General features: G+C 41.2%; 1 protein-coding gene across 1 annotated transcript in view; it reads right to left on the reverse strand.

Moving 5' to 3' along the window:
• Positions 1-24,424, reverse strand: part of PDE10A (phosphodiesterase 10A) — a 199,919-nt gene that overhangs the window by 82,633 nt on the left and 92,862 nt on the right. The window lies entirely within an intron of this gene.

A 24,424-nucleotide genomic window follows, 5' to 3' on the forward strand; every position in this document is an offset into this window, starting at 1 on the left:
AAGTGTTCACTATATTTCCAGAGGCTACACAATGTTCTCCTACTTCATGGAATACATCCTTTGTACTGAACTGTTTCCTAAGAGGTTTTAATGTCATAGGTGTAGAACACGGATGTGTGAGTTTTCAGAGATGATGCCATGCTCTCAATGGCCACAGTGGTTCTATTTGCTGCTTGCCATTGTGCCCGCTATAGTCTGCAACTTCATCTACATCTAATGAATCGTTCTTTGGAAATCCCCAGTTTTCTTTGCACCTACACAGAAAGATAAAAAGTACACTTTATCTAAAACTACTATTATTTAAATTTAATTCTTAATTTTATCCTAAAATAAAACTTATTTATAGTATGTTTTCTTACATTTAAGGATAGACCATGGGCTTTACAAGGGTGGTGCTTAGTGACTCATTTCTCAACCTCCAGCTGCACTATTTATGTCTAAAGATACTGGAAAAGATTGAACTGACCTATCAGAAGACTCTCTGACTTATGGAAGGTAGAAATCTACTCAAAGAAACAGGGCGCAACTATAAATAAGAAACAAATGCACGATAGAACATCACTCTCGGCTCTGACAATTCACCACATCCTGTCTCATGCAACAGAACGTTTCAGACAGGACTGAGCACCAGAGAAGCTATCTTGAGATTAATCATTCGGTGTACAGAGAAAAAGAAATGGAATATTGTAAATGCAGACATTGTGCACTCTTCAAAGCCCGACACTATCACAACTCTCCAAACTGTAAGTGTCCCAAGCACTGGCCCCAGGGGAAGTCCCTGTCGCTGTGCTGACTGGACAAGCACACACCAGCCGGGCGTCACGAAGCTCTGCACAGCTGGTACTGCTGAACGCCTGGGCAGGGAAAGTCAGGAAGAGGGTTCGCAATGTTGGTACCTCTCCAATGCTAAAGTGACTCATTCAAGACTTAGCTGCAGACACAGAGATCGAATTAATTCTACAAACTGTTATTTGGCTTATGATGAAGGCTAGAGTCATCTTTTTGGATTTGTCTGAAATCAGCATATCATCACCACTGAAGATCTTTTAAGTAAATATTGGGCAACAGACACCAGTGGTGTTTAACTGTTCAGTGTTCAGTAACCTTTTCAAGTATCAGTTTGTCTTGGAACAAGTGGGCTCACATTTGTTTTAGTGAAATTGCCCAAAGTGTACTAGCACTCATTGTGTTTTTCTATGCAATAACAAAGAATATAAACGATATTTTATATAAATATTAGGCAACAAGCACAAGTAGTGCTAAAATATTCTAAATGTTGAAAAACATTTTCTAATCTCCCTCACAGGAGCAGAAAAGGACAGTTTCATTCAAGGACATCCTTGATGAAGCGGCCATTACCACTGAACTTGCCCACTGACCGTCAACGTAAGGCAGGAGTTCACCAAGTGGATCACCCAGCGCCAAGCACATCATCCTATTCCTTTGCATAATGCAGTCCTTCTCATCATTGACACTTCCCAGCCTGGACCTGGTGCAGAGACCTTGCCTGCTCTGGGCCCCAGTCAAAGCCCTGCCTTCTGTGTGATCCAGGGTACAGGACAGAGCGTGCTGACAGAGCATGGAGCATGCTCCCTCCGGACCCTGAGCAGACCACCAGGAGTCCACTACCATCAATGCTCACAGGTGTGCAATGCAGCTAGTGTGTGTTACGTTCGTGGCGATGATCCAGGACCTCTGAACACCTAAAATTTTGCTGACTTTAGAAGGACCTGTGAATCATTGTAGGGATTTTCTCCAGTGGTTGGCTGCTAAATGTTCAACAAATAACTCCCTGGAAAAAGTATGCTCTGATCTGTATCATTATCCAATCTCTCTGCTATAATATTCTCATAACGAGCTGAAACCAGCTTGTACTGGCTTGCAAGAGCCAACTAGTGAACTTTCAGGAATTTGCGAGCTGGTTGTTAAAACAGCCATTATTAAAATATTCATAATATAAACAGAATTAAATAGGTTATATTTATAATGTAACAAGTACTGACAACTCATCATTCTCTATTTTATCACATATTACTATCAATATATACTATTGAGGTTTCTATTTTACCTAGATGATACAAATATTATATAATGTTCTGCTACTACGCATCTCTCAACTTCCTGTTTGGCGACTTCACATTGGTAGTTTGGTACAGACCATGATGGGAATGCTAAATGCTTACCAAGAGGAAAAAGCCCAAATCCTCATCTGTACCATTTGCCTACTACTGTGGTGTAAACACGTCCACCACGGCTGATTGCAAACTACCAACTTCCGCACCAGCAGACTCTGTCCGAAGTCCTGGGAAGGTGTCTGCCGGCTGAGGTCACACATGCCCCTCTGCACCCCAGGGGCCCCTCATATTTCAGTTGTCGTTAATTCTATTGCTCTGTAAAACTTTGGGTTCTCAACACCTTATGAAAAGGTTGTATAAGTTATTTTATAATCTGGATGAGCCTACAGTTACATATTTGGAACATTTCATAATTATTTAAACTAAAAATGTTTCACAGACTTGCTTTGAAAAAGTTGGGGCAATGGCGATGCAGCTCATAAAGGCCCAAACATCAGATTTAAATGGAGGGGAAGAGCTCACTTATAAGACAAGTAAGCACTACTTTTATTATTTCTTAAAATTAACTGACATTATATATGAATGGAATAAGATTAAGTAGCAAAACATTAAAAAATCTAATTTTGTCATAGTCTTCCAAAATAATAAAAATTATCAGTATGGATAAAATTCAAAATCTGTAAGTGATGTGACTTCATTTTATTGTTTTGAAAGGATATTTAATGAATGAGGAGGTGGGTAACCCTTTAAGAATCTTATGAAAGAAGAAGATACAACCTACTGAGAGGAAACGTTGCATTCTGAGGCTGCTGCGGGGAGAGAGGACCTGGGAAGACGGAGGCACAGGGAGCACCGGGAACCTGTCTCCCCACCTCGGTGACAACGGCATGGGCAGTCTCTGTCACACGTTCCTATTTTGAAACTCTGGAGTCTATTGAAGGCTCTCGCATCTCAGGGAAGGCTGGGCTGGTAAAGGGCAGTTAAACTCAGTCCATTTCCGCTCTCGGCACAGTGGCGGCTGCCCATCCTCCACCGGCCACATGGCAGGCCCATGAACACCTCCTCCTGGGGCAGCCTGCGCACAGCTTGTAGGAATCAGGTGGCCACAGGCCCTGCCTTCCAAGTACTGGGGATCTACACTGAGCACTGACTGGCATTCTGACCTCAAAGGGGCCAAGAGGTGGGCTGCTGTGGTCGCACTTTCCCAGTTGTGGCAAGGCCCCCCTGGCTAGAGACCCCTCCTGGGGGCTTCAGGGTCCAGGCCTTTTTGTTACCCACCCTTTATTTTTCTTTTTTTCCTCTACAGACAACGAAGACGTCAAGAACAGCTGCATATGCCATGCATGCACAGGGAAAGACACAGGCTCAGGAAACCTGAGAACTCTTTAAGTTCACACCTTATGCTGACCCTAGAAACAGAGACAGCTATGATCATCAAAACCATGAAAATGAATTACCTCAAAACCTGGAGACAGAGATGAATCTGACTTGCAGTTACCTATTATTACATTCAAACATCCAACTTTAAACAAAATCACAAGGCATCAGAGTAACAGCAAAGTATAGCTCCTTCAGAGGAAAAAATAAGTCAGCACTAACTGTTCCTAAGGAGAACTGATGGCATTTCTGTAGACAAAGATATTTAAAGACTGGCTTAAAGATGCTCCAAGTGAATGGAGCCTAAGAGACCTGTGGGACACCAGTAAGTGGACCCACACACACATTTGTGGGCATCTTGGAAGAAAAGAGCAAAGTATAGAGAGAATGTTTAAATATTTAATATCTGAAACCTTCTCAAGCTTAATGAAAGACATAAATATAAACATCCAAGAAGTGTAACAAATTCAAATATATATTCAAAAAGACACATACAAGATACATTATGCTTATGCCCAACATTACCCTAACACCAAAGTCAGACAAAGATACTACAAGAAAAAAGTGTTGCTGACCAACATCTCTTTTGAACATTGATGCAAAGATCTTCAAAATACTAGCAAAACTAATTCAGTAGCATATTAAAAAGATTACACCCCTGTGCGAGTGTGATTTATTCTTGGAATGCAAAGATGGTTCAATATATTTTTTAAAATCAGTGTAATTTGGTACATTAACTGTAAGCGGGGAAAATCACGTGATCAACTTAACTTATTCAGAAAATGCATTGGACCAAATCCAATACCCTATCATGATTTAAAAAAAAAACAAAAAACACTCAACAAACTAGGAATGGAAATAAATTAGACCTCGACCAAATAAAAGCTCACATCTGAAAGCCCACAGCAAACAGCACGGTCAGGGGTGAAGAGGGGAGCTTTCCTCTCAGATCAGGGGCAAGGCAAGGATGCCCACGCCCAACACTTCCATTCTACATACAGCACGGAAAGTTCTAGCCAGAGCAAATGCGCAGGAAACACGAATAAAAGACATCCAAATTTGAAAGAAGTAGTGAAATTATCTTTGTTTGTAGTTGGTATAATCTCACATGTAAAATCCCTAAAGATTTCATACACACAAAAAACTGTTAGAATTAATTCAACAAAGTGAATGTATTCAACAAAGTAGCAAGATAAAAAGCAAGCACACAAAAATTACTTGCACTTCTACACACTAAAAATAAACAATTCAAAAAATAAATTAAAAAAAAAATGTTAATTCACAATAGCATCAAAACTAATAAAATACTTAAGAATTAGCCAAGAAGATAAAAAACTTGTAAAATAAAAACCACAGCCCTGGCCAGTTTGGTTCAGCGGTTAGAGCGTCGGTCTGCGTTCCAGAGAGACCCGGGTTCAGTTCCCACTAAGGGCACGCACCCCAGTTGCAGTTTGTCCCCGGCCCTGGTTGTGTCGTGCATGAGGCCGCCACTCAAGGTGTCCCTTTCACATCGATGTTTCTCTCTCTCTCTCTCTTCCCCTCTCCCTCCCACTCTATCTGAACAAAAAGTGGAAAGGTATCTTCAAGTGAGGATTAAAAATAAAACTACAAAATACTGATGACAGAGATTAAAGAAAACATAAATAATAAAAACACATCCCACATTCATGGACTGGAAAACAATATTGTAATGACTGCTACCCAAAGTGATCTACGGATTCAATTCAATCCCTATCAAAATCCCAAGCACAAATTTTGCAGATATAGAAACATCTATTCTAAATTCATATGGAATCTCAAGAGACCCTGAATAAACAAAACAATCTCTGAAAAAAAGAACAAAGCTGGAAAATTCACACTTCCTGATTTGAAAACCACAGTAAGCAAATCAGTGTGATCCTGACATAAAGACAGATATATAATTCAATAAAATAAAATAGAAAGTCCACAAACAAACTTTGGTATATATGATCAAATGATTTTTGACAAGGGTGATGAACAGTCTTTTCAACAAATGGTGTTGGAAAAACTGAGTATTTTTCAGTTTTAAAAAGGTAGAAAATTTTGTTACCTGTTACAACATGCAAGAGAATGAAGATGGAATCTTAGTTAAAACCATACAAAAAAAATAACAAAAAATGGATCAAAGATCCAAACTATAAAACTCTTCAAAGAAAACATAGGACAAAAGCTTCATGAGATTAGATTTAGCAATGATTGCTTGGATATGACAGCAAACTCATAGACAATAAAAAAATACAAAATAAAAATTAGAACATTGTGTGCATCAAAAGACACTACCCACAGAACTAAAGAAAATATTTGTAAATCATATATCTGATAAGGGATTAATATCCAGATTATATAAATTACTCCTAAAACTCAACAAAACCAACCCAATTTAAAAAATGGGCAAAACACTTGAATAGACATTTCTCCAAAGATAAATAAATGGCCAATAAGCAAATAAAAAAGAGCTTAGCATCATTAATTATCTGGAAAATATAAATCAAAACCATGATGAGCCCTGGCCAGGTGGCCCAGTTGCTTGGAGCATTGTCCCATATACCAAAAGGTTGAGGATTTGACTCCTGGCCAGGGCACATACCTAGATTGCAGGTTCAGCCCTAGTTGCAGCATGCACACAGATCAATGTTTCTCTCTCTCTCTCTCTAAGGTAAGGATAAGAAAACCCACAATGAGATACCACCTCAAATCTATTAGAATCACCATTACTGAAGAAACAGAAAATGAGTGTTTGCAAGGATGATGAGAAACTGGAACACTGAACTGTTGGTGGGAATATAAAATGTTGCTGCTATGAAGAGCAATAATTCTAAAAAAGCAGAATTACTATATGATCCAGCAATTCCACTTCTGGATAGATTCCCAGAAGAATGGGAAGCAGGGACTTGAAGAGATATTTGTATTCTCATGTTCTTAATAGCTTTATTCATAATAGCCTCATTCACAATAGCTAAAATAATGGAAGCAACCCAAGTGCTCATGGAGGGATAAACAAATAAGTAAAATGTGGTCTATACTTACGATGGAATATTATTCAGCATTAAACAGGTAGAAAATTTTGACACCTGTTACAACATGAATGAAGCCAGAGGACATTACGCTGAGCTAAGTAAGACAAGTCAAATACTGTATGATTTCAATTATAAGAGGTGCTGAGAGCAGTTAAAATCATAGGGACAGAAAGGAGAACGGGGGTTGCTAGAAGCGAGGGGAAAGGTGGGAACTGAGAGTCCCTGTTTAAGTGGCGCAGAGATCCAGTTTAACAGGAGGAAAGTGTTCTGGAGATGGATGGTGGTGATGGTCACACAACTCATAAATACATTTAATATCAATGAACTGTATATTTAAAAATGGTTAATTGGTAAATTTTATATGCACAATGATTTTAAAAATCGAAAACAAGTCTTTCGAGAGGCATACTAACTATATTACAGACTAACATCATTTCATAAGGTGAATGTACAACACTTCAATGACTGATCCTAATTGTATAGTGATTGCATCGTAATTGTTTTCATGTTTTATGAAAACAAATGCTAGAGCTTATATGCTTTTTAAAAAGTACATTTCCTAAACATTACTTCTCCCTTTACCTGTTCACATAAATTTTTAGAATTGCTTCTAATATGTAAAATCCAAATATGTCTGTTAAGATGGGAATGTTAATGAATTTGAACAAACAAAAATGTCTCAATGTACTGAACTGGCTTTTAACTAATAAAATACACAATATTACCAAATAATGAGATGCTAATATATTATGGAATTGAAGAAATTAAATGAATGTGCACATTAGGAACAACTCTACCGCATAAAGTACATGGAACATTCAGAATTCTCTTTTTAGGCCGTAATTTCTTAAAGGATTTTAGTCTTTCATTAAATCCAGCCGCAGGAGATCTGGGAGGTTCTTACACTGAAGTACTTCTCAAATTTTTTATCTCACACTCCTTTGCACTGTTAAACACTATGAGAGCCCAGAAAGCTTGTATTTATGTGTTATAAGTATTGATATTTGCTCTAATAGAAAGAAAAACTGAGGCATTTTAAATGAGTATTCATGAATTTTCATCCTATACTTGTTATATATATCATGCATACATATTTTTATGAAAAATAACTAATTTCCAAAAGAAAAAAATTTACTGAGTAGTGAGGCATCATTTTACATTTTTATACATCTTTTAAAAGTCTGTCCTAAGTGAAGCAGCTAGATTATCTAAGCTGCCTCTGCATTTGTTGTGATATGTTACTTGGCTGAAGCATATAAACACAATTTGGCCTTACAAAGATGAGGAGCTGGAGAAGGGAAGAGTATTTTAAAAGGCTTTTCAGATCATTGTACATGTTCTCCTTTGATATTACACCAAAACTTAGCAAGTCAGTTTCTTAAGATTGGTTGAAATGGGATGCTGAACCATATTAATGACCTTTGGCACTTGGTCTGTATAGCGGATGGTGTGATGGATCATCCAGACCTCAAATCATGAAGAGCTTACCCCCACCCCGCCCAGTGCTGGGAACAGCTGGGGCACAAAACCCACCAGGGAGACATCAACTGGAGAAAGCCACCTCACTCAGAGTCACACTCACGTCCAGGGGCAGCCCTACCAGTGCCTGAGTGGAGAGGAGTACAAAAGCCCAGATGCCCCAGCCCACTGGGGACAGTCCTGAGGGGTGACCCAGCTGCAGAGCTGTGCTCAGGGCCTCGGGCTGTGGAGACTCAGCACTGCTGCCAGTCTCCCTCTGCCCAGCTGCTTCCCCCCTTTCCCATCTCCATTCCTTGCCTCGCCCGCCCTTCCTTCCACAGGTGTTGATCCCATTTCACAGACAAACCTCCTCCAGAATGTCCATTTCAGCGTTGACTTCCCAAGGAATCTACCCTGTGGGAGGTGGTCTAGATGTCCCATGGCAGCCGCTGAGGGGCAGGGAGCATTCCCAGAGCGCAGAGCAGCCACCGGTTTTCAAGGTTATTGCAGTGGGCTGGTCTCAGTATGGGCACAGTTGTGTTCACCAGCGGAATACCAGCCCTGCCTATGATCCACCCACTCAGGCACCTTGTCACTGTCTCCTCTCTTCCTCCCTTACCCAGCTGGATTCCGCAGAGGACCATAATCCTTCCCTCACTGGGAAGTTACCTGGATCCCCTCTCTTTGACATTCACAATCACATGGCAAAACCACAACCTGTATGAAATTCAATTTTTTTATTTCCTTTGAAGCTGAACACAAGCAGCTGAACTTGGCTGCAGAAAACACATAATCATCTGCCTGGTACCAATCTCGATTTGAAGTGAAACTCAGTCATCGAGGGAGCATCTGTGTACCAAACCACCACACTACAGATAAAGACATCGTGGTCCTAGCGGACCATTCCCCACCTCCCACTCTCTCTCAAACTTCTACCCTCTGTCCCCACCTCACGGTTTTAAATTGAAAGTGTCCAGGAGAGCCCCCACAACCCCCCCCCCCCAGATGTCCACCTACCACCCTCTGTAGCAGTACCCCTGGCTCTCCTTCTCACGGTGAAGCACCATCCCCGCTCCAGCCTGCGCCGACCTCTGCCTGTGTGCATACTGTCCCTCCTCTAGGCAAGGACCTGCGCCAGCAATCCCTCCTCTCAGCAGTCTCCGGAATCTCGCTGCAACGTTCCCATCACCTACAATTGCTCACTTCATCCTTGTTAAAATACTAATAAGGAAAAGCCCTCCCCCTCCAGACACCACTCCCTCTCCCCTCCCCCACAGTAAACCTGAAGGCTGGTGAAGATGCTCCACCTCCAAGCCGGCTCCTCCTGTTCTCTCTTAAGCCCCTCCCATCAGCCTCACCACCCCTCCAGAACCATGCTGAGCAAACCACTGGCACTCCACACTGCGCAAGTGGGGGGTCAGACCTGCGTCCCCATCCAGCTCCATTCACAGGAGCCTCAGACGAGCACGCCCCCTCCCACAGGTGTTCTCCTTTGGCTCCCAGGACACTGCTCTCAGGTATCGTCCTAGCTCACTGGACACTCCTGTTCCCACTGCTAGTTCCTGTTCCCCAAACTCCTATGCAGAAGTGCTACTGGGCCCAGTCCTTGGGGCTCTACCTACACTTACTAAGTGACCTCATGTAGTCTCATGACTCTAAATGTCTTCGCATACTGACTCCCAACTTTATATCTTCAGTCCTGACCACCTTCTGAACTTCAGGCTCAAATATCCAATACTACCCACCTGACTGCATTTGTATGTCTAATAAACATCTCAAAGCTAAACATGTCCAGAACTGAACTGTGAGATCTACTCCAAAGAAAACTGTTCTACCTATATTCTTCCTAGCTTCAAAACTGTTCCTATTTCCAACATGATGATAAAGAGATGTTTTCAAGTTGAAAATCATTATTTAAAAAAGGTTCAACATATCTGTTGCTATAAAGTAATTGCATGTCCATTAGGTTATGAATTACTTCATTATGTGTAACTTCAAACCTGAGTCAATGGGAGTCCTCAGTGCAAGCTTAAGCTGCCTTTTTACGTTTACATTCTATTCTGCTTCCATTTTTAAAAATCATTTGGTAGGAGAAACTGGGTTGCTCTTAAACAAAGCTAAATTTAATTCCATTAAATACACACACACACATATATATATATAAAATCTCCCAGGATTTAAAATCTCATTTGATAACAATAATACAACTCAACTGCATCAGTCAAAAAGAGAATAATATGAAATTAATTTCAACACTTGACTTTATAAGTAATTCATTAAACTAAAAAAAAAAGATGTGTTTTCTCTACACAAATTTCATTTTATTAGCAAATAGCATTTCCATTATCAGGTTGTCTTAGAATATCTACCATAATTAGAATGTGAAAATTCTGCCTGCGCAGTTTTGTTTGCTAAGAAAATAAGAAAAGAATAAATATAGTTTTAAATGATGATAAGTTAGTTACAAAAGGTAACTAACATACTTCACCTTTTTGTTTAAATCTGTTGGAATGACAGTCATAATAGGCAGCCTAGCCTGACCATCCATCCAATCACTTGATTTGGTTAGAACTGGTTTGACTTGCATGTAGTAAATATAGGAAAGAATGAATGAAACAATGAATGAATGGATGGATAAAACATTCTCTGACTGAGCCAACCTAAGCTACACACCCTGAAGATGGTGTAATCAATACTGACTACAGCCCAGTGTGCTGTGGTGGTGGTCAGGAAGGAACAGCCTCGACTCCTTGAGTCTGGAATTTAAGCCTCCCCACATGTTCTTACTAAGCAATAAGACTGTAATCACACTGTGTTTACAATGATACAGAAATTACATGTAATTCCTGAACTTCTCCAGAAATAATGTATGGAATAATGACAAAATGCTACCCCTATTAAGTTTTTTAAACATATACTCCCACCCTGGCTGGTTTGGCTCAGCAGTTTCAGCCCTTATACTGAAGGGTCTCTGGTTCAATTACTGGTCAAGGGCATGTACCTGAGTTGCAGGTTCAATCCCTGACAGGTCATGCAGGAGGCAACCAATCAATGTGTCTCACATTTATGTTTCTTTCTCTCTCTCTCTCTCTTCTTCCTCCTCCTCCTTCTCCTCCTTTCCTCTCTTCTCCCTCCCTTTCATTCTCTCTAAAAATCAATGGAAAAAAATAATTTTCAGGTGAGGGCTAACAAAAATAAAAATAAAATAAAATAAAATAAAATATACTCCCAACAGCACCACATAATACCGCCAAATTAGCTATTTCCAACTAAGTTTACTGTCTCCAGAAACATGAAAGCATAGTAAGAATGAGAAGGTCAACACATGATCATCCTCATGTTACAAGCAGTCCGGAGAACTGCAACAAACTCTCTGAATACTGCAACTTACAATTCACTTTCTGACTGCAATGACCTGTAACCAGGCGGCTTCCCTATTCTAATCCTGATAGCCAACGTATGAAAACCTCCTCAATAGAGTCAAATTAATTATTGCTTAATTCTGAGTTACATCATTCCCAAAGATTTACACACATCAGAAAAAGCTCTCTAGCCATGTTGTTGGTTTGTTTTGACCCAGATCGGAGCCTCTAGGGCCATGGCCTGCAAACCCTTCCCAGACAGCAGTACTTGATGACCAAGTCAAAGCAACAGCAGACTCCACTTCGCAGGGGGAAGACAAGATGGGAGTGGCTCTCGCATTTCCAAAAGTAGTTTTAGTAGTGGATGAAAGGGGAAGGTCAACCGTGAGCTGTGAGCCTTCAGAACGGGCCACATGCATCTCTATCTTTTATCCAAATGAAATCATTAGGGGAGACCTCTAGCAATTGAAAATAGTATTTAATCCCTGGCCGGTTTGGCTCAGTCCTTAGAGCGTCGGCCCACAGACCAGAGTAGCGGGTTCGATTCTGGTCAAGGGCACGTACCTCAGTTGTGATTTAGCTCCCAGCCCTGGCCCGGGTCGTGCAGGAGGCAACCAACAGATGTGTCTCTCTCACATCAATGTCCTCTCTCCCTCCTCCCCCTCCCTCCCACTCTATCTGAAAATCAATGGGAAAATATCCTTGCGTGAGGATTAAAAAAAAGAAAATAATATTTAAAATAATGATGATAATATAATACTTCTCTTTAAATGACATGCATAAATAGTCCCTTTACCATGCTCAACAGCAACAAGGCCATAGTAGAATAGAATAACAGCTGCCTTTAGACAATGTGTCCTTAGGTACTTAAAAATGACATTTTCTGTGGTAAGCTATAAATAAATCACTCTAAAGACTACAGTTTCCAAGGACTATAAAGACCTGTATTTTTAACATGTACTAAGAAATACAACTTTATATCATTATCATACCATGAGTAAAAATTAATCTCATGATACACATGGGTGCTTTTAAATTATTTATTCACTCACTCAAGCTTTTATTCATTAAATGAGTATTTAACGTGACCCATCATGTTAAACTCTGATAAGACAGTAGAGGCTCAGTCACCGTAAGGGGAGCTGTCATTAAATGATTCCTTCTTAAAATTTAAACCCAGTGAATGAAATATGTCTCTGAAGTGGAAGCCAAGTAGCAGACGGATGGAAAGAGGACAGCTTTCCCACGTGTTAACACAAGTCACGACGGACTCGGGAGACCACAGATCTCGATCTATCAAAGGTGAAATTCAAATCACCAAAGAGAGAAAACAGAAGACAAGACTGGTCAACACACAAAAATACTCCAGTAAAAGCAATTATAACCCAGCATTTCTATGAAATTCCTCATTCTAGGGCATTACTTAAAATAGCACTAATGTTATTCATAATTCCCTGAAGCTGAAAATAACTAAATGTGCTTTAGAAGAAAGATAGATAAATATCACTAAGCAGTACCAAGGAACAAACGAGGGCTGCCCGCACGCATTTCTGCCCATACTCCATGCTGGACCCCAAAGGTCAAGTTAGAGGTGTCTGACTGCAAAGCGTGCTCTGAATATGCTTACCGAACATTATCATATTGCTAGAAAACACTGTCTTCTAAAAATCACAGCTTTATTCAAATCCACAAATTAAGAGAGCAGAGCAAATTAATGAGAGTAAATAGAGAACACAAATTAAAATGACAAAAATGCATTTCTGGATTTAAATTTTAAAAATACTTTTCTACTGAAATAGTAAGGGTTTTGAAAAATAATTTAAAATAAGAGTAGAAACTAGTAAACATCTGTAATTTATCATGAAGCTATTATTTCACTTACATATGTAAAAATTCATAGACAAGAACATTTACCGTTGGTATCAGTGTCATTTGAGAACTAGAACAAGAAGCAAGGAGTCTGCTTTGATGGACACGACAGGATTCTCAACTTCTGGGAAGGCGTTGCGTGTACACTAATGAAAGCCAGGATGTCAGACCCACTGCTGACTGAGCACCCACAGGAGAAGAAACAGACTCATGGGCTACACAGTCTGGGTTAAATCCCAGCTCGTTAGTACTGATTACAGCATCTGCTGGAAATGGCCACTCCCTGCAGCTCTGCCTGAGAAGTAACTATGCAAGAAAATCTGTTTATATTCACACTGATTAAAATGATAAAGCATTAGGTTTTGTAAAGTAAAATCATATTTTCATATGTGCTTACATTACTTAAGGCTCTAGTAAAATTCAAGAGAACAAGAAGAAAACAACATTTTAAATGAGCTCAAATAAAATTTAGATATCAATAAACCTCAATGTAAAAAATTTGAGCAATCTGAAAATGAAACAAGTTAGAGAAATCATAGGTTCTGACACCAATGACGTTACTCCATCAAAAGCAGACAAACTCCAGAACCACCTCTATCTCACCTGAGACAGCGACTGCGAAGTCCCAGAGGCCACTGGGGAGAAGGAAAATAGCGATGTTGGGTGATGACAAGGTGGAGCCGAGGACAGGTCCCCCTGTCCCGCCCCTTGTCCAGCCTGGGGCCGCGGCTTCCTGCCATCCACTTCACAGTCATCTGCCCGCTGCCCAGAACACATGTTTGGTCTCCTGTGCAAAGTCTTCCTGGCTAAGAAGCCTTACACAGAAAGAAGGAAGAACTGCCTCCGCTTCCTCTCAGCCTGTGAAACTGACGGACTCCTAAGGACTCCTGAGGGCCTACCTTGCAGCCGTGAGTGTGGCTAAAAATATTTTTTTCTTTAAGTTGGGGGATAGAGGGTTTTGTGTGTGTGTGTGGTTTTTTTTTTTAATATTCTCACCACTGGCTAATGATAGTTAGGGTAGGAGTAAAACATCTAAGTCCAACTTAAGGTCACCTTCACAAAACACTTATTATCTATCCTCTGCATTATAAAAGATATTGCAATATAATTATATAGAGTGTGTGTAGCCAAAATATGTAGCAAAAAAAAAGGACTGAGGGGTGTTTTGGGGAGTTAATCAAAACAGTCTATCATGTTAATTTTCTTGATTTGTGTGATGTTTGTGGTATTTTTCAACTTTTAAAAATTCTTAATTTGTGGTCTTTTACCAATACAAATATTCACTAGAGTACCAAATTTTCTTTGAGAGGGTCTCTCTCAAGCCTCACAAAACATGAACCTAAGGTTGTCCACAGCATCACAGGGAGGCTGGACAGCAGACAGGCACGCTAAGCTGACCTGGGAACATCCTTACAGACTTCCAACAACATGTGATATTTGAATTTTGGTTAATTTTTAAATTTTTTTAAAATGGTGGTAAACATGAAATAAAAGGTACCATGTTAACCACTTATTAGTATACAGTTCTGTGGTGTTTAGTATATTCCCAGTCTTGAGCAACCAAACCTCACCCCCATTAAACACTAACTCCCCAGCCCCGGGAGACCACTATCCCACCTTCTGTCCCTAAGACTTTGACTAGTCTAGGGACCTCACCTAAGTGGACTCATACAGTATTTTTTCTGTGTCTGGCTTATTCCATTTAGTATAATGTCCTCAAGGTTCACCCATGTTGTAGCATGTGTCAGAATGTCTGTCCTTTATCAAGGCTGAATAATATTCCATTGCATGTATAGACCACATTTTGCTGATTCATCTGTCTGTCCACGGGCACCTGGGCTGCTTCCACCATTTGGTCATTGCCAATAATGCTGCTCTTCACACAGGTGTATAATCTCTCTCCTAGTCTCTGTTTTCTTTTGCAGGGGGGGGGGGGGGGGGCTATACCCAGAAGTGAAATTGTTGAATTATGTACTCATTCTATTTTTTTTTTTTTTTGAGAAACCACCATACTGGTTTTCATAGTTCTTGCTTCATTTGACACTACCAGCAGTGCAAAAAGGTTCCAATTTTGCCACAGCCACACCAACACTTGTTATTTCTGAATGTGTTTACTTTTATCATAGAGACAACCTAATGGGTGTGAGGTGGTATCTCACTTTGGTCTTGATTTGCACTTCTCGAATCATTTGTGATGTTGAACATCTTTTCATGTGCTGTCCATCTGTGTATCTTCTTTGGAAAACACCTATTCAAACCCTTTGCTCACTTGTAAATCTGAGTCTGTGCTGCTGTGCGGTAGGAGGCGTGTGTATGTCTTAGACACGAACCCTCGTCCAGTGCATGCTTTGCACACTTCCTCTCACTGCGTGGGTTGCCCTTTCACTTTGTTGACTATGTCCTTCGATACATAAACTAAATATTTTTCAGGACAATATGAATAATCAAAACAAAGGAAGGAGGAACAAAAGGCATCAGTACTAGCTGGGCAGTGGGGTTAAACAGAACCCTGTGCTGGCAGCTCAGTGCAGACTGAGTGAGGACAGTGGGTGAAGCAGAGGGAGATGCAGACAGAAGGCTGGTCTCGGAAGGGCAAGCTTCTGCAGAGCCTCGGGTGCCACTGCGATGTGCTAACCCAGGAGTGCGCTGGGCACGGCAGGCAGAGGCGGGAGGGAACGCGTGCTCTCCAGCACGCCCTCGGACAGCTGCGCAGAGGACGGCGCTTCGAGGCTCTCTTGCAAAGATCAGACTGACACCTCAGCCAGGTCTGCTCCCATTACACTAGGTGCCTCTGCTGGAATCTAAAAGCACATTTTAAGGCTTTGAGAAGTATTATTAATAAGCCCATCTCAAATAATTCTCATACATATTTAATTAGGAAACTGCATATGGTTGTTAGTATGTTTCAGATAAACCCTCTAAAGGAAAAACATCACATAAATTCCAAAATGAGGAATTTTGACTATGATTGATCTAAGGACCCTGGACTTTTAAGACGCTTAGCCATTTCAAAAATGTTTATAATTACTCGAAGATAAATTACCCCTTTCATCACTTTGATCATTTCCTGCTCAGTTGTTTGGGGAGTCTGGCAGTAGCCCTGACTGCTGTGTCTGCTCACTGCTCTGTGCTCCATGGATCAGTCTTGATCACCACAGACTCAGATTAGAGACACGGTATTTTCCCTTTCCTGAGTCCTGTTCTCTCCATGTGCACTTCATCCAAATCTATTCCATGTTTTACCACTGGGTTTTGAACTCTGCCAAAACCAAAAGGAACAACTATTTACTCCACTTGAAAATATAAGTCATACAGATTCTATGAAAAATTTCCAGAAAAACTTTATTCCTTGATATTTCACAAACATTAGAGAGACAGTTTTGCTTTGATTTTCAAAGACTGAGCTGCTGCATCAAGACGTCTGCAAGTTAAGTCCCCAGGGATGCTGACACACTGCACCGTCGTCACACTCGTGTGTTGATGAGTTCTGGGAAGACAACAGCTGGCCAGACGGACTGACACTTCACTACACTGATTTCTTTAATACTGAACAAGAGACTAGAGATTATAAAAAAATCTATTTGAAGCAGGTCTTATCAAATCTCCTTCAAACCTTTCAGTAACTTTACAGAGCCCCGAAGATAGAGTCAAAGCCCTTACACAGACCTACCCGCCGGCAGGAGTGGTCTCCCGCTTCCGCATCCTCTCCCCCACGATGCTGCAGCAACGCACTGCCCCGGCGCCCGTGGACGCCCCCTCCTCTTTCTCTCTGGCCAATGCCTCCTTGGGCTCAACTTAAGCTGGGCTGTCAGAGAACCCTTTCCCAGACCTCAGGCAAATCAGACCCTCCTGCTACATGCACTCACTACATGCTGGCTGTCCTTCCCAGCACTTCTAAAATATCTCCCGTGTTCTGAGGCATGACTGACACAGCTCTGTGAGCTCACGTGCACAGCGTAATGAGCTCACCTGCACATGTCATGGAATAATTGCTACATTAATTTATAACATCCATTATCTCAAAGAAACAAAAAAAAAAGGAAGATAAAAAATGTATGTTTTCCTTGTGATGAGAACGCTTAGGATTTACTCTCCTAACAAGTTTCATATTCCAGGGCTGCGGAGGCAGGCAGGAAATCCACAGGCTTAAAGATGATGAGGAAAGGCTGTCTGAGCACACCGGCTGTCCGACTGCTGTGCTGGCCACCTTCCTCTCACCAGCTCTGCCGCTGGCCATCAAACGGCTTCCACCCAACCCCGGTGCCCGCTCCTCCCCACGGCTCCCCCAGGGGTAAGTCACAGCGAACCCTGCTGCTCGGCCTCGGTTGCGGACGCTCCCCAGTCAACAGCACACCCGCTATGCACAGGCCCCAAAGCCAAGGACACAGTTCTCACAGGTGGGCTCACACCAGAACAACCCGGCGAGTGTGTCACACACGGGTTGAGGACCCCACCACAGCAGCTTCTGATTCGGGAGGCCTGTGACATTTCCAGCTAGTTTCCCCAATAATGTTCATGCTCTGGGGACCACACTTGGAGAATCAGTGGTCTAGATCAAAAACAATTCCTACAAAAAGCCTTCTGAACTTGAATACCTCTCTATGGCCTCAATTCTCAGTGTTGTCTTGATAATTTACACCTCGCATTGAACACTTAATTATACACCGTCAATCGCTGTACTTTCCTGTCTTCTTTCCACACCACAAGTCCTTCAGTAAACACAGGAATATGCTCCAGGGCCTCACCAGGAGCCCAGGACACAGCACAGTCAGACGCACGTGCTTAACACACAGGCCTAGTCTGGCTGGCTGAAAGCCAACAGTGCATTTTACACTCACAAGCAAATTTAATGGCGTTAAAAATTTCTATTTGCTACACATTATGCTAGATAGTTTCCAAACAGACAAATCTTATTTTTTATGTTTATTACCCGTCTTTTCTATAAGAAAATGCCCTTGAGGGGAGCAAGCTGACATACCACTTGTTCTACAAGCATGTGCCCGCATCAGGCCCTCAGTGCACACTGTCTGTGGGCACACTGGACGGCCAGTGAGAGACACGGAGCAAGGGGCACCTGGGCACGCTCTAGCTGTAACTCACCACTGAGATAGATGCTTCTTGAAATGATTATTCAAGCTTTGGTTAAATAATCCAGATCAATGTTAAATCTCCAGGAAACTTTTAAGGGATAGATTTTTTTAATTGAGAAATAGTTATAGCACTTATCTTTCATAGGTTTTTGTTTCATTTTTAAAAATCTGTGTTATATGAAACAAAATTTTAAATGTTGAAAAGAATTCTAAAAAGATGCAATTACTTTTATTAAACATCATTTTTATAACATGTACAATCAGCGAATACAACTTTTATGAAAAGAAACACCAATCAACACAAAGTATTCTCAGAAACGCAATGGCTCATGACATTTCCGTTCGTCAGAATGCCTCACAAGCAAACCCTGCTCAGGAAGCAAGTGCAACGCGAACTGCAGAGCAGCCCCAGCGAGAGGGGCTTCACAGACACGCTAAAACTGCTCCAGAGGTCCGTCTGTGACAACGCTATTTCAGTTATTATTTCATGTCATAATCACTAACAAACTGTGTGATGACCTGACTAAATCTTTACTCGTCAAAATGCCACCCTGGCCGGTTTGGCTCAGCAGTTAGAGCATCGGCCTGCGGACCAGAGACCCGGGTTCAGTTCCCGCTGGGGGCATGTACTTCGGTTGCAGTTTGTCCCCAGCCCCAGTTGGGGTCCTGTGGGTGGCAAGTAGTCGGTGTCTCTCTCTCTCTCTCACATCGATGTTTTTCTCTCTCTTTTCCCCACCCCCTCTCCTGCCCTATCTGAAGATAAATGCAAAAATGTCCTCAAGTGAGGATAAAAAAAAATCACCAAAATGACAATCAACATGACCAGTCTGCCACAGAGCCCGAAGGCAGGAGTGACAGAGCACCAAGTGACTCTTCATGAGTGAACCAGTACCAACCCTCTCCCCTTCGTACTCTCATATGGTGAACTCAAGTCTGCTTTTAGTTCAGATCATGCATTCAACACATTTTCTGGTTTGCATTACAAAAAATAAAAAGCTGTGAAACTGTCGTTTCAATATCTGAGACCGAGTTAATCCAGAGTAAGGAAAGTACACCAAATGAGGTCCCAAGTAAACCATTTAAATAATGTGTCTTTTTCCTTATTTGTGATATGTAGTAATAGTTACTACACCATTTATTAGTGTCTTACTTAGTGAAACCTTCTAACAGCACATGCTTTAGCAAACTAACTCATGCCTGTTCAGTGACTATCCCACTCTGTATGTATATACTAGTACAGAAAACAACCTGTCATACACGAAGCAGAATAAATGCTATTTAATCTGCATTTTAGGAGACGTAATTCAAATCCCATTGCTTCCCAGTATGAAATATCAAACAGATGTATTTGAATGAACATTAAATCTCATTTCTTGGACAGACAAGAAATGCATAGTAAATGCATTCTTTGAGTAAATAAAAGAAAGTAATCATGTTGATGAAAAATATTTAAGGCAGCTGAAAGCACCAATATTCTCATTACTAAGTGTTTGACATTTATAAGTACACCACTAGCTACATGGTCTGCAACTGAATATTTTAGACATAAATATAATAAAAATTATTGGCCATAAAACATGGCATTGCTGCTCATAAAATTTAGATAATTTGAGTTCAATCACCCACTTGAGTACCAAATAGCTTCCCTTTAGAAAATGAATATTACAAGTACATTTTTAAAAATTAGCCGTGGCCGGTTTGGCTCAGTGGTTAGAGCGTCGGCCTGCGGTCCAGAGAGACCCGGGTTCGGTTCCCGCTAAGGGCACGTACCTCCGTTGCAGTTTGTCCCCGGCCCTGGTTGGGTTGTGCGGGTGGCAACCACTCGATGTGTCCCTTTCACGTCGATGTTTCTCTCTCTCTCTCTCTCTCTCTCTCTCTCTCTCTCTCTCCCCCTCCCTCCCACACTATCTGAACCAAAAAAAAAAAAATTAATTCATATGTTTTAAATATTATTGTTAATACCAAAAAACATCAGCTGTAGACATGCTGACATCCAATGTTCTCACTTCTTCGTGTACCCTTTCAAATACTGCTGAAGTATCACCTCAACATTGTTGGCATTAGAAGCCCAAAGGCGGCAACACTGCCGAGTCGAGGTGACTCATGACTCCTCCTGCACATACTGCAACGCTGGGACGGCGTCAGGCTGTGGAAGTGTGTTCTGTTTTAATGTTCTTACAAGAAGTGCAGGGTTGGACCTTCAGCATAGCCTAACTTTTATTTGCTAATTTTATACTTGATATGTGTATACGTTACATAGTTTAGTAATCTGAGTCTTGATGAGTACCAGTTGGGCCTATCAAATTTACTTTGGATAAAACTTCACATAAAAATGTAGCATTTAGTGAAATAAATCATGACGTAGATAATTTTCTTTCCTTCCTAAGTTTTCCCCAAATGTCATTGTGGTTGTAAGGGTACGCAGGCCTCAATGCCTTCCAAGGATATGTGTATATATTTTCTAAATGATTATTTCAGGTTATAAAAAATGCTATCTCCAATGTCCAGACATCATTTGAAAACTGATTGCTTGGAATTTAGGATCAGAAGTCACCTTCAAAAGACAATTTGCTTTGAATCTACATATGGAACTTGCTGCATCTGGATGAAAATGTATGACAGCAATCATATTGAACTGAAATCAAGGACAGGAAACCCTGAGATGTGTCTCTGAGGCCATCCCCGGCCCACCTCTTCAAACCCCATCTCCCAATACAACACTGAGAGTGAGTCCACAAGGCCACTCCGCTCCCAGGCTCTGAGCCTGGATATGCTTAGCCTCACAGCCACGCTAACTAGGCAGAAGGAGGAACTTCTAACTCTTCTTCCACTTGTTAGAGCTGTGAACACCTTAGAAACTTAATAATCCCAGTATGTAAATGGTACTTCACACACAGTTTGCTGAATAAATGAAATGAAAAGCACCTTGATAGATGTAAACATGTGTGTTATGTAATTCCTTTTCTCAAGAAGCTTCTCAATGCATCTGGGGGCGATAAGAAGAGTAAGTAATTCTGGTGTTAGGAGTAACATGATAACTAAGTGTAGTGACCAGCACCTTAATGGCTCACTTGCAGGCTTAGAGTCTATCCCTCCCTAATGTACTCATTCATTGGTTCATTCACAGATATTTACAGAACCCGCCACTCTACATCAGCTCTGTTGTTAGGTGAGGGATAGAAAATAAGTACCCTGCCCAGACCCCATGCCCTCCAGTTGCTCACACATGCTCAGTCCTGTCGTGAGTCTATCGAGAACTAGATGCTGGGCCTCCAGGGGTCCTTCAGCTCCCCTACAGCTTCAATATCTGCTCAGTGGGTGTAACCCTACCTGGGCCCCACCAACTGCCCCAGATGTGAAGGGTAACGACGCACGAGAGCCTTGGAAACACAGCTGCTCCATGATCACGCAGTATCGACACGTCATACCTCCTAGCCTAGTTTAACTGACGTGGCCCACACAGTCAACTTTTTAAGTGTTTTGCCTAGGAGCACCAACCAAAGTGTAGGTGTTCAATAAAACACCAAATGAACAAAGAAAAACTAGCTTTGTTGAAAGCATAAAGCATCAAGTCATCACTAAAAACACTTGCGAGCGGAAAGAAAGCTGACCATTTCATAAGCAAATGCAATTTGTGATTTAAATAACCATCCCTTTATTCATGTAAAAATGTGAATGTTCGCATCTGCTCTTTCTCTAAGCACAATATACCATTACATGATCTCCCCCCAGTGGAGATCATTTCTATATGACGCTGGTTGATTGGTGGTTACAAAATAAAAATAAATATTGACTATTTGTAATACAGAAATATGTACAAACTGAACTTCCCAGCTGTTTTCTTCCTTCACGTCCTCTCACTGAGCTGACACAGGATGAAGACTCTGGGTAGGCTCATCTCCTTCCATGACCTCCCCTCCAAGCCCTCCCACCTGCCACACTTGCTGTCCCGGTCCACACGCGGACACAGAACACTCCCTGAAAACCCTCTCCACAAACTCCCTTCCTCAGAGGTGCTCACAGAAAGGACTTGGAAGAAGAATAAAGGCTAGCTGAGGGAAACACATTTCAACAATGAAAATAAATAAATAAAAAGTGCAACAAAAATGAAACACAATGAGGAAGAGGGAGGAAGGGATCCGGACCAAAGTCCTGCAGCTGACCACACCCTCCTCTGTAACCCCCTAAGTGCAATGAAGACAGTTAACTGGTGTCTGCGTTTCAGAGAACGGGCAAGGCTTCTTCCCACGGGGCTAGAGCTCAGCCTTGTTTTCACACAACCTGCAAGGGCCGTGCTACCGAACCTCGCCGCACGGAAAGTGGACGCAATGAGACAGCCGAGATGGACTACCTGGAAGACAGGGGAAGGGCCCTTCCCCGGCTGTGGAGGTTGAATGAAAGGGTCTTGCATACATGTCCTCGGCAAACTGCTTCATCCCTGTGTTACTGATGTCCCAGGCAATGCGGGCACTCTGTGCCCACCTGTCCTCCCACCGGACGGGAAGCTCACGTGGACCCCTCATCAGCCTCTTCCTTCTCGGCCTCAACAGTCTCTAGCCCTCAGCAGGGTCACTGTTGAAATCATCTCCTTAAAAGGACAAGATTTTCTTCCAACATAGCTGAGTACTGTTCAGTTACACATTCTTAATATTATATAATCTATTACGATATTAATATCAATATTAGTATTTTAATATTGATTTTAAATTTTTAATATTTATATTACAGCATTACATTCTATTTTATTCTTTATATTATCTATTATACTAATATTAATTTGTATAATACTAATATTAAGATATCAAATTAATATTCTTAATATTCCAGAATAGTCTTAATAATTATATAAGTTGAACATATGCATTAAATGTTTTAAGGCATTATTTGATTAACTAATACAGAAAACAGATTTGGGTAATATGGAAAGACATATTCCCATGTAACCATGTAAGGGCTAACCGTCACGGAACACTAACATGGAACGCCACATTTCGCGTGTTCTAAGATCCCCACCAGCGCCGTGTCTCACGGACAGCGTGCATTCTCACACAGCAGCTCCCCACCCTTACACAGCGAAGTGCAGTCTGCACCCCACATGATGTCGCTACGCACAGCCCAGCCCCACTCTTCAAAGTGCACACACTGCTTTCAGAAGCTTGATGGATTAATAGCTGAAATGGGCCCTGTCAAGCTGTTTCTAGAATTAGATGCTCTGATTTTTTGAGAAGAACATGCCTGTCTCTCAGATTTATCAGTATTTCTCTCTCTCTCTCCCACCTCCCTCCCATCTCAATCCACACACACACACACACACACACACATACACAAGACACACACTCACATGCATGTGCTTTATAAACTATTTTGTATTTCAATATCAAAAGCTCTCTTTTTAAAAGTGAAATAAGCCAATCAGAGAAGGGAGTGTACCTTTCGATTTCACTTATATGTGGAATCAAATGAACAAAATAAACGGAACAGAAACAGACTCACAGACACGGAGAACAGACGCAAGCTGTCAGAGGAAAGGGTGCTGGGGACTGCGTGAAAAGGTGAAGGGATTAAGCAAAAAAAAATTGTTTTAATAAAATACATAAATAAAAGGTTTACTTATATTTTATTATAAAAATTATGTAAGAAATTATAGAAACTTTCAAAACCAGAGTAAGGAAAATCAGCTCTAAGCAACCTACGAGCAGCGTACTTCTAACACCACAAGATTTCAGTAACGATTCTTTTAAGTTTAAATATAGCGCTTTTGCTACACTAAATATATTTCCAGAAAAACATTATTCATTTTGGTATTTTTAATATAAAAGATCTTCACACAGCTTAAATCATATTTAAAATTAATTTCCACTCTAACTCAATATCCTTAGAAATTATGTTTGGTCAAATATAATTCACATAAAACCAAAATTATACCACAACATTCAAACCGTTTCTATGACTCTATGTGCTCAGCCTGGCAGGACCTTTGACAACATCCATCTCGAGCCCACATTTCCTTTTTCACCGACAGAACTGCTTCTTCCGAGTGTGACAGAATGAAGAGTGCAATGCAAAGCCAACAGTGCTCTTACTGTGCACGTGTAAAAATCATTTGAAAACTTCTTTTTGCAAAATATATTAACATAAATAGAGCTTTGCAATAT

The sequence above is a fragment of the Molossus molossus genome, unplaced genomic scaffold (assembly GCF_014108415.1).
Source record: "Molossus molossus isolate mMolMol1 unplaced genomic scaffold, mMolMol1.p scaffold_m16_p_8, whole genome shotgun sequence".
NCBI classification, from domain to species: domain Eukaryota; kingdom Metazoa; phylum Chordata; class Mammalia; order Chiroptera; family Molossidae; genus Molossus; species Molossus molossus.